The sequence below is a fragment of the Stegodyphus dumicola genome, chromosome 1, assembly GCF_044657685.1.
Source record: "Stegodyphus dumicola isolate Sdum_Otavi_A_Nest chromosome 1, ASM4465768v1".
Classification (NCBI taxonomy): Eukaryota; Metazoa; Arthropoda; class Arachnida; order Araneae; family Eresidae; genus Stegodyphus; species Stegodyphus dumicola.
In genome coordinates this window covers 237424946-237436947 of record NC_140768.1, presented here as the reverse complement: position 1 = coordinate 237436947, position 12002 = coordinate 237424946, and the positions used below count along the sequence as shown (strand labels likewise).

At 34.8% G+C, this 12002-nt stretch overlaps 1 protein-coding gene across 2 annotated transcripts in view; it reads right to left on the bottom strand.

Annotated features, from left to right (window-relative positions):
- LOC118179666 (N-acetylglucosamine-1-phosphodiester alpha-N-acetylglucosaminidase-like) overlaps positions 1–12002 on the bottom strand; it is a 381181-nt gene that overhangs the window by 199725 nt on the left and 169454 nt on the right. The window lies entirely within an intron of this gene.

The following is a 12002-nucleotide window of genomic DNA, read 5'->3' as shown; positions in this document are numbered from 1 at the left end:
ATGGAAGATGTTTTTTGAATAATTTTGGCAGCAGAAAAATTGAAAGTGTGATTTTCGACCAACAATGTTGAGCAACAGAAGACTTCTGTGTTTCCTTTTTTCTAACATATGCCTCATGTTCTTTGACGCGAAATTTTAAGGCTCTCTTAGTTTGGCCAATGTAAATTAAACCACACTGTCAAGGAATCCTATAAATACCCCAGGAATTCATGTCCGGAATGGGGTCCTTGAGTATAGAAGTTGGAATTTTATTGATGGGATAATAAACAACCCGAAAGTTAAATTTCTGCAAAATATGTGCAACTTTATAGCTAATTGATGGAAAGAAGGGAATGACAACAGAATTTTTATAATCTCCTAAAATAAGAGTGTAGCTTTTAGTGTGTTCAGATGAGAATTTTTTAACTGCTTGATTAATAATGTTGGGTGAAAAGCCCCTGTCAATAGCTATTGCTTTTAAATAATTTAGTTCTTCATCAAGGGCTAATTTGGAGGAGCAAACTTGAAGAGCACGGAAAACATAGGAATAAAATGAAGCTAACTTTTGTTTAATCGGATGACATGATTTAAAGTGTGGTGGAAGGCAAACCGATGAAGGTTTACGGTAAACTGTAGTACTGAAGTTGGATGTGTTACGTGTGACCAGAATGTCGAGAAACGGAAGAGAATTGCAAGTTTCAAGTTCAAAAGTGAACTGAATAGCAGGATCAATAGAATTCATTGTTGAAAGAACTTCATTTAAATCATCTTTATTACCTTCAAACAGGGTAAAAGTATCGTCTACGTAGCGGAACCATGCCGGGAAGTTTAAAATTTCAAACAATTTTGATTCATAATAATGCATGTAGATATCAGCCAGGATGGGACTGAGGGGGCTTCCCATGGCTAATCCCTCAGTTTGTTTGTAATATTTATTTTGGAAAACAAAATGTGTTTGTTTCAAACAGAGTTGAGTGAGAGAAATTAGCTCCTCAATTTCGATGCAAGAGAAATGAAATTCGCGAAGTCTGGTTTCTAGACATCTTAATGCACCCTCCACTGGGACATTGGTGAATAATGATTTTACATCAAAAGAAACCATGAGTAAATTACTAGGAGAAATGTTTTTAACCTTTTTTACAAACTCTATTGAATTTTTTATGGTGTAAATGTTATTGTCTAATAGAGTGGAAAATCTAGAAACCAAATATTTAGCTAAAGGATACGAGGCAGTACCTAAATTTGATACAATAGGGCGGAAAGGAATACCACTTTTATGAATTTTGGGAAGAGCATATAATCTGGCACAATTCGCAACAGATGGGATAAGCGAATGTTTTAAGTTGCTTGAAATGATTTGCGAAGATTTGATCGCAGTTTTTATTTTGGATAAGTCCGAAGGTGAAGGATCTTTAGGGATCGGATTATATGGTCCTTCGTTTAAGAGTTTAGTGACACCATCGATATAAGTGTTCTTATCCATGACGACTATCTGGCCGCCTTTGTCGGCCTTTGAAATGATAATATCCGGGTTAGAATGAATTTCGCGCATTGTAGCTCTTTCTCTCGCAGTTAGATTTGGTTTCAAAGGTTTATTATTGAATTTCATATTATGAGCGATAAGATGCCTAATCATTTCTTTCTGTGAATCTGAAACTTTACTGAACTTGAAAGCTTTTTCGATAGGAGCCAAAATCTTTGGAATAGAGGGTTTACAGGTTTGTGAGAAGTTAAAATTATATTTTAGAATTCTCTCTTGTTCTTCTGAAAGACTAACATTAGAAATATTAACTATTGGCTTGATGTTTACAATGGGAAGATTTTTTTGAACTACTTGAACTGGAAGACTGTAAAAGAAGTTTTTCGAATTTAACTGCAAGGGTGTTTTTATGACGGTTAACTGCATTCTCCGTTCTAGACCAAGACTTTTGTTCAAGGGCAGTGAATTTTGGATATGATTTAGCGAGTTCCAGATGAAGCTTATAGAGTTCATGTTCAATTTTGGACAATTGTTGACGTGTATCCCTTATCACGGACCGAAGTAAGGCAAGCTTGCAATTTAACAGAATTCTTGAAACGCGACTCGAAGGTTTTTGATTAGATTTGATTTGAATAAAATTGGGGATCAATTTTTTATATTTACATTTAAGTAAAAAGTCAAGATGATTCAGGAATTTTTGCCGTTTCAGGCGTAATTTAGTGAAACGATTAACGGATGAAGGCATGATAAACAATGCAAAAATCAAACTAAATTAACTGAGCAATAATAAGGTACACACCAAACAAAGAAAAATCCCTCACTGAAATGAATAGAAAACAAAACGTTTGTAAGCAAAATGCATGAAATCAGACAAGCAAAGCACAATATCTAAATGTACAAAATATAAACATAACTTAAAAATTGCAAAAATGTACTCACCGAAACTCCTACAATCACAAAATGGCGGCCACACCACGTGCAAAAAAGAAAGCAAAATGTAAGCCTGTTTGGGGCTTCTATAATTAAGACACAATAACACGCCGAATAAATACTAATTCAGAAGTCAAACAACAAAAATCAGCGTTATACCTACAAAATTTTCACAGGACTAGTTTCGATGGTTTTACCGAATCATCATCTTCAGCTGCAAAACCGCAAATGAACAAGATAGGAAATAATGATTAGATAAGATAAGAAAGCCTGGACAAGAATAAGCAAGTGGCGCCATCTGTTGGCGAAACCAGAACTAAAACATAATTTCTCTAAAAGCCGAAGGCAAATTTGGATTGGAATTAGGATCGTTAACTAGAACAGAAAGATTTTTATGAATGTGAAATGCCTCTAGAAAATCCAGTTCTCCAATGGAAGATGTTTTTTGAATAATTTTGGCAGCAGAAAAATTGAAAGTGTGATTTTCGACCAAAAATGTTGAGCAACAGAAGACTTCTGTGTTTCCTTTTTTCTAACATATGCCTCATGTTCTTTGACGCGAAATTTTAAGGCTCTCTTAGTTTGGCCAATGTAAATTAAACCACACTGTCAAGGAATCCTATAAATACCCCAGGAATTCATGTCCGGAATGGGGTCCTTGAGTATAGAAGTTGGAATTTTATTGATGGGATAATAAACAACCCGAAAGTTAAATTTCTGCAAAATATGTGCAACTTTATAGCTAATTGATGGAAAGAAGGGAATGACAACAGAATTTTTATAATCTCCTAAAATAAGAGTGTAGCTTTTAGTGTGTTCAGATGAGAATTTTTTAACTGCTTGATTAATAATGTTGGGTGAAAAGCCCCTGTCAATAGCTATTGCTTTTAAATAATTTAGTTCTTCATCAAGGGCTAATTTGGAGGAGCAAACTTGAAGAGCACGGAAAACATAGGAATAAAATGAAGCTAACTTTTGTTTAATCGGATGACATGATTTAAAGTGTGGTGGAAGGCAAACCGATGAAGGTTTACGGTAAACTGTAGTACTGAAGTTGGATGTGTTACGTGTGACCAGAATGTCGAGAAACGGAAGAGAATTGCAAGTTTCAAGTTCAAAAGTGAACTGAATAGCAGGATCAATAGAATTCATTGTTGAAAGAACTTCATTTAAATCATCTTTATTACCTTCAAACAGGGTAAAAGTATCGTCTACGTAGCGGAACCATGCCGGGAAGTTTAAAATTTCAAACAATTTTGATTCATAATAATGCATGTAGATATCAGCCAGGATGGGACTGAGGGGGCTTCCCATGGCTAATCCCTCAGTTTGTTTGTAATATTTATTTTGGAAAACAAAATGTGTTTGTTTCAAACAGAGTTGAGTGAGAGAAATTAGCTCCTCAATTTCGATGCAAGAGAAATGAAATTCGCGAAGTCTGGTTTCTAGACATCTTAATGCACCCTCCACTGGGACATTGGTGAATAATGATTTTACATCAAAAGAAACCATGAGTAAATTACTAGGAGAAATGTTTTTAACCTTTTTTACAAACTCTATTGAATTTTTTATGGTGTAAATGTTATTGTCTAATAGAGTGGAAAATCTAGAAACCAAATATTTAGCTAAAGGATACGAGGCAGTACCTAAATTTGATACAATAGGGCGGAAAGGAATACCACTTTTATGAATTTTGGGAAGAGCATATAATCTGGCACAATTCGCAACAGATGGGATAAGCGAATGTTTTAAGTTGCTTGAAATGATTTGCGAAGATTTGATCGCAGTTTTTATTTTGGATAAGTCCGAAGGTGAAGGATCTTTAGGGATCGGATTATATGGTCCTTCGTTTAAGAGTTTAGTGACACCATCGATATAAGTGTTCTTATCCATGACGACTATCTGGCCGCCTTTGTCGGCCTTTGAAATGATAATATCCGGGTTAGAATGAATTTCGCGCATTGTAGCTCTTTCTCTCGCAGTTAGATTTGGTTTCAAAGGTTTATTATTGAATTTCATATTATGAGCGATAAGATGCCTAATCATTTCTTTCTGTGAATCTGAAACTTTACTGAACTTGAAAGCTTTTTCGATAGGAGCCAAAATCTTTGGAATAGAGGGTTTACAGGTTTGTGAGAAGTTAAAATTATATTTTAGAATTCTCTCTTGTTCTTCTGAAAGACTAACATTAGAAATATTAACTATTGGCTTGATGTTTACAATGGGAAGATTTTTTTGAACTACTTGAACTGGAAGACTGTAAAAGAAGTTTTTCGAATTTAACTGCAAGGGTGTTTTTATGACGGTTAACTGCATTCTCCGTTCTAGACCAAGACTTTTGTTCAAGGGCAGTGAATTTTGGATATGATTTAGCGAGTTCCAGATGAAGCTTATAGAGTTCATGTTCAATTTTGGACAATTGTTGACGTGTATCCCTTATCACGGACCGAAGTAAGGCAAGCTTGCAATTTAACAGAATTCTTGAAACGCGACTCGAAGGTTTTTGATTAGATTTGATTTGAATAAAATTGGGGATCAATTTTTTATATTTACATTTAAGTAAAAAGTCAAGATGATTCAGGAATTTTTGCCGTTTCAGGCGTAATTTAGTGAAACGATTAACGGATGAAGGCATGATAAACAATGCAAAAATCAAACTAAATTAACTGAGCAATAATAAGGTACACACCAAACAAAGAAAAATCCCTCACTGAAATGAATAGAAAACAAAACGTTTGTAAGCAAAATGCATGAAATCAGACAAGCAAAGCACAATATCTAAATGTACAAAATATAAACATAACTTAAAAATTGCAAAAATGTACTCACCGAAACTCCTACAATCACAAAATGGCGGCCACACCACGTGCAAAAAAGAAAGCAAAATGTAAGCCTGTTTGGGGCTTCTATAATTAAGACACAATAACACGCCGAATAAATACTAATTCAGAAGTCAAACAACAAAAATCAGCGTTATACCTACAAAATTTTCACAGGACTAGTTTCGATGGTTTTACCGAACCATCATCTTCAGCTGCAAAACCGCAAATGAACAAGATAGGAAATAATGATTAGATAAGATAAGAAAGCCTGGACAAGAATAAGCAAGTGGCGCCATCTGTTGGCGAAACCAGAACTAAAACATAATTTCTCTAAAAGCCGAAGGCAAATTTGGATTGGAATTAGGATCGTTAACTAGAACAGAAAGATTTTTATGAATGTGAAATACCTCTAGAAAATCCAGTTCTCCAATGGAAGATGTTTTTTGAATAATTTTGGCAGCAGAAAAATTGAAAGTGTGATTTTCGGACCAACAATGTTGAGCAACAGAAGACTTCTGTGTTTCCTTTTTTCTAACATATGCCTCATGTTCTTTGACGCGAAATTTTAAGGCTCTCTTAGTTTGGCCAATGTAAATTAAACCACACTGTCAAGGAATCCTATAAATACCCCAGGAATTCATGTCCGGAATGGGGTCCTTGAGTATAGAAGTTGGAATTTTATTGATGGGAGAATAAACAACCCGAAAGTTAAATTTCTGCAAAATATGTGCAACTTTATAGCTAATTGATGGAAAGAAGGGAATGACAACAGAATTTTTATAATCTCCTAAAATAAGAGTGTAGCTTTTAGTGTGTTCAGATGAGAATTTTTTAACTGCTTGATTAATAATGTTGGGTGAAAAGCCCCTGTCAATAGCTATTGCTTTTAAATAATTTAGTTCTTCATCAAGGGCTAATTTGGAGGAGCAAACTTGAAGAGCACGGAAAACATAGGAATAAAATGAAGCTAACTTTTGTTTAATCGGATGACATGATTTAAAGTGTGGTGGAAGGCAAACCGATGAAGGTTTACGGTAAACTGTAGTACTGAAGTTGGATGTGTTACGTGTGACCAGAATGTCGAGAAACGGAAGAGAATTGCAAGTCTCAAGTTCAAAAGTGAACTGAATAGCAGGATCAATAGAATTCATTGTTGAAAGAACTTTATTTAAATCATCTTTATTACCTTCAAACAGGGTAAAAGTATCGTCTACGTAGCGGAACCATGCCGGGAAGTTTAAAGTTTCAAACAATTTTGATTCATAATAATGCATGTAGATATCAGCCAGGATGGGATTGAGGGGGCTTCCCATGGCTAATCCCTCAGTTTGTTTGTAATATTTATTTTGGAAAACAAAATGTGTTTGTTTCAAACAGAGTTGAGTGAGAGAAATTAGCTCCTCAATTTCGATGCAAGAGAAATGAAATTCGCGAAGTCTGGTTTCTAGACATCTTAATGCACCCTCCACTGGGACATTGGTGAATAATGATTTTACATCAAAAGAAACCATGAGTAAATTACTAGGAGAAATGTTTTTAACCTTTTTTACAAACTCTATTGAATTTTTTATGGTGTAAATGTTATTGTCTAATAGAGTGGAAAATCTAGAAACGAAATATTTAGCTAAAGGATACGAGGCAGTACCTAAATTTGATACAATAGGGCGGAAAGGAATACCACTTTTATGAATTTTGGGAAGAGCATATAATCTGGCACAATTCGCAACAGATGGGATAAGCGAATGTTTTAAGTTGCTTGAAATGATTTGCGAAGATTTGATCGCAGTTTTTATTTTGCATAAGTCCGAAGGTGAAGGATCTTTAGGGATCGGATTATATGGTCCTTCGTTTAAGAGTTTAGTGACACCATCGATATAAGTGTTCTTATCCATGACGACTATCTGGCCGCCTTTGTCGGCCTTTGAAATGATAATATCCGGGTTAGAATGAATTTCGCGCATTGTAGCTCTTTCTCTCGCAGTTAGATTTGGTTTCAAAGGTTTATTATTGAATTTCATATTATGAGCGATAAGATGCCTAATCATTTCTTTCTGTGAATCTGAAACTTTACTGAACTTGAAAGCTTTTTCGATAGGAGCCAAAATCTTTGGAATAGAGGGTTTACAGGTTTGTGAGAAGTTAAAATTATATTTTAGAATTCTCTCTTGTTCTTCTGAAAGACTAACATTAGAAATATTAACTATTGGCTTGATGTTTACAATGGGAAGATTTTTTTGAACTACTTGAACTGGAAGACTGTAAAAGAAGTTTTTCGAATTTAACTGCAAGGGTGTTTTTATGACGGTTAACTGCATTCTCCGTTCTAGACCAAGACTTTTGTTCAAGGGCAGTGAATTTTGGATATGATTTAGCGAGTTCCAGATGAAGCTTATAGAGTTCATGTTCAATTTTGGACAATTGTTGACGTGTATCCCTTATCACGGACCGAAGTAAGGCAAGCTTGCAATTTAACAGAATTCTTGAAACGCGACTCGAAGGTTTTTGATTAGATTTGATTTGAATAAAATTGGGGATCAATTTTTTATATTTACATTTAAGTAAAAAGTCAAGATGATTCAGGAATTTTTGCCGTTTCAGGCGTAATTTAGTGAAACGATTAACGGATGAAGGCATGATAAACAATGCAAAAATCAAACTAAATTAACTGAGCAATAATAAGGTACACACCAAACAAAGAAAAATCCCTCACTGAAATGAATAGAAAACAAAACGTTTGTAAGCAAAATGCATGAAATCAGACAAGCAAAGCACAATATCTAAATGTACAAAATATAAACATAACTTAAAAATTGCAAAAATGTACTCACCGAAACTCCTACAATCACAAAATGGCGGCCACACCACGTGCAAAAAAGAAAGCAAAATGTAAGCCTGTTTGGGGCTTCTATAATTAAGACACAATAACACGCCGAATAAATACTAATTCAGAAGTCAAACAACAAAAATCAGCGTTATACCTACAAAATTTTCACAGGACTAGTTTCGATGGTTTTACCGAACCATCATCTTCAGCTGCAAAACCGCAAATGAACAAGATAGGAAATAATGATTAGATAAGATAAGAAAGCCTGGACAAGAATAAGCAAGTGGCGCCATCTGTTGGCGAAACCAGAACTAAAACATAATTTCTCTAAAAGCCGAAGGCAAATTTGGATTGGAATTAGGATCGTTAACTAGAACAGAAAGATTTTTATGAATGTGAAATACCTCTAGAAAATCCAGTTCTCCAATGGAAGATGTTTTTTGAATAATTTTGGCAGCAGAAAAATTGAAAGTGTGATTTTCGGACCAACAATGTTGAGCAACAGAAGACTTCTGTGTTTCCTTTTTTCTAACATATGCCTCATGTTCTTTGACGCGAAATTTTAAGGCTCTCTTAGTTTGGCCAATGTAAATTAAACCACACTGTCAAGGAATCCTATAAATACCCCAGGAATTCATGTCCGGAATGGGGTCCTTGAGTATAGAAGTTGGAATTTTATTGATGGGAGAATAAACAACCCGAAAGTTAAATTTCTGCAAAATATGTGCAACTTTATAGCTAATTGATGGAAAGAAGGGAATGACAACAGAATTTTTATAATCTCCTAAAATAAGAGTGTAGCTTTTAGTGTGTTCAGATGAGAATTTTTTAACTGCTTGATTAATAATGTTGGGTGAAAAGCCCCTGTCAATAGCTATTGCTTTTAAATAATTTAGTTCTTCATCAAGGGCTAATTTGGAGGAGCAAACTTGAAGAGCACGGAAAACATAGGAATAAAATGAAGCTAACTTTTGTTTAATCGGATGACATGATTTAAAGTGTGGTGGAAGGCAAACCGATGAAGGTTTACGGTAAACTGTAGTACTGAAGTTGGATGTGTTACGTGTGACCAGAATGTCGAGAAACGGAAGAGAATTGCAAGTCTCAAGTTCAAAAGTGAACTGAATAGCAGGATCAATAGAATTCATTGTTGAAAGAACTTTATTTAAATCATCTTTATTACCTTCAAACAGGGTAAAAGTATCGTCTACGTAGCGGAACCATGCCGGGAAGTTTAAAGTTTCAAACAATTTTGATTCATAATAATGCATGTAGATATCAGCCAGGATGGGATTGAGGGGGCTTCCCATGGCTAATCCCTCAGTTTGTTTGTAATATTTATTTTGGAAAACAAAATGTGTTTGTTTCAAACAGAGTTGAGTGAGAGAAATTAGCTCCTCAATTTCGATGCAAGAGAAATGAAATTCGCGAAGTCTGGTTTCTAGACATCTTAATGCACCCTCCACTGGGACATTGGTGAATAATGATTTTACATCAAAAGAAACCATGAGTAAATTACTAGGAGAAATGTTTTTAACCTTTTTTACAAACTCTATTGAATTTTTTATGGTGTAAATGTTATTGTCTAATAGAGTGGAAAATCTAGAAACCAAATATTTAGCTAAAGGATACGAGGCAGTACCTAAATTTGATACAATAGGGCGGAAAGGAATACCACTTTTATGAATTTTGGGAAGAGCATATAATCTGGCACAATTCGCAACAGATGGGATAAGCGAATGTTTTAAGTTGCTTGAAATGATTTGCGAAGATTTGATCGCAGTTTTTATTTTGGATAAGTCCGAAGGTGAAGGATCTTTAGGGATCGGATTATATGGTCCTTCGTTTAAGAGTTTAGTGACACCATCGATATAAGTGTTCTTATCCATGACGACTATCTGGCCGCCTTTGTCGGCCTTTGAAATGATAATATCCGGGTTAGAATGAATTTCGCGCATTGTAGCTCTTTCTCTCGCAGTTAGATTTGGTTTCAAAGGTTTATTATTGAATTTCATATTATGAGCGATAAGATGCCTAATCATTTCTTTCTGTGAATCTGAAACTTTACTGAACTTGAAAGCTTTTTCGATAGGAGCCAAAATCTTTGGAATAGAGGGTTTACAGGTTTGTGAGAAGTTAAAATTATATTTTAGAATTCTCTCTTGTTCTTCTGAAAGACTAACATTAGAAATATTAACTATTGGCTTGATGTTTACAATGGGAAGATTTTTTTGAACTACTTGAACTGGAAGAATGTAAAAGAAGTTTTTCGAATTTAACTGCAAGGGTGTTTTTATGACGGTTAACTGCATTCTCCGTTCTAGACCAAGACTTTTGTTCAAGGGCAGTGAATTTTGGATATGATTTAGCGAGTTCCAGATGAAGCTTATAGAGTTCATGTTCAATTTTGGACAATTGTTGACGTGTATCCCTTATCACGGACCGAAGTAAGGCAAGCTTGCAATTTAACAGAATTCTTGAAACGCGACTCGAAGGTTTTTGATTAGATTTGATTTGAATAAAATTGGGGATCAATTTTTTATATTTACATTTAAGTAAAAAGTCAAGATGATTCAGGAATTTTTGCCGTTTCAGGCGTAATTTAGTGAAACGATTAACGGATGAAGGCATGATAAACAATGCAAAAATCAAACTAAATTAACTGAGCAATAATAAGGTACACACCAAACAAAGAAAAATCCCTCACTGAAATGAATAGAAAACAAAACGTTTGTAAGCAAAATGCATGAAATCAGACAAGCAAAGCACAATATCTAAATGTACAAAATATAAACATAACTTAAAAATTGCAAAAATGTACTCACCGAAACTCCTACAATCACAAAATGGCGGCCACACCACGTGCAAAAAAGAAAGCAAAATGTAAGCCTGTTTGGGGCTTCTATAATTAAGACACAATAACACGCCGAATAAATACTAATTCAGAAGTCAAACAACAAAAATCAGCGTTATACCTACAAAATTTTCACAGGACTAGTTTCGATGGTTTTACCGAACCATCATCTTCAGCTGCAAAACCGCAAATGAACAAGATAGGAAATAATGATTAGATAAGATAAGAAAGCCTGGACAAGAATAAGCAAGTGGCGCCATCTGTTGGCGAAACCAGAACTAAAACATAATTTCTCTAAAAGCCGAAGGCAAATTTGGATTGGAATTAGGATCGTTAACTAGAACAGAAAGATTTTTATGAATGTGAAATGCCTCTAGAAAATCCAGTTCTCCAATGGAAGATGTTTTTTGAATAATTTTGGCAGCAGAAAAATTGAAAGTGTGATTTTCGGACCAACAATGTTGAGCAACAGAAGACTTCTGTGTTTCCTTTTTTCTAACATATGCCTCATGTTCTTTGACGCGAAATTTTAAGGCTCTCTTAGTTTGGCCAATGTAAATTAAACCACACTGTCAAGGAATCCTATAAATACCCCAGGAATTCATGTCCGGAATGGGGTCCTTGAGTATAGAAGTTGGAATTTTATTGATGGGAGAATAAACAACCCGAAAGTTAAATTTCTGCAAAATATGTGCAACTTTATAGCTAATTGATGGAAAGAAGGGAATGACAACAGAATTTTTATAATCTCCTAAAATAAGAGTGTGGCTTTTAGTGTGTTCAGATGAGAATTTTTTAACTGCTTGATTAATAATGTTGGGTGAAAAGCCCCTGTCAATAGCTATTGCTTTTAAATAATTTAGTTCTTCATCAAGGGCTAATTTGGAGGAGCAAACTTGAAGAGCACGGAAAACATAGGAATAAAATGAAGCTAACTTTTGTTTAGTCGGATGACATGATTTAAAGTGTGGTGGAAGGCAAACCGATGAAGGTTTACGGTAAACTGTAGTACTGAAGTTGGATGTGTTACGTGTGACCAGAATGTCGAGAAACGGAAGAGAATTGCAAGTCTCAAGTTCAAAAGTGAACTGAATAGCAGGATCAATAGAATTC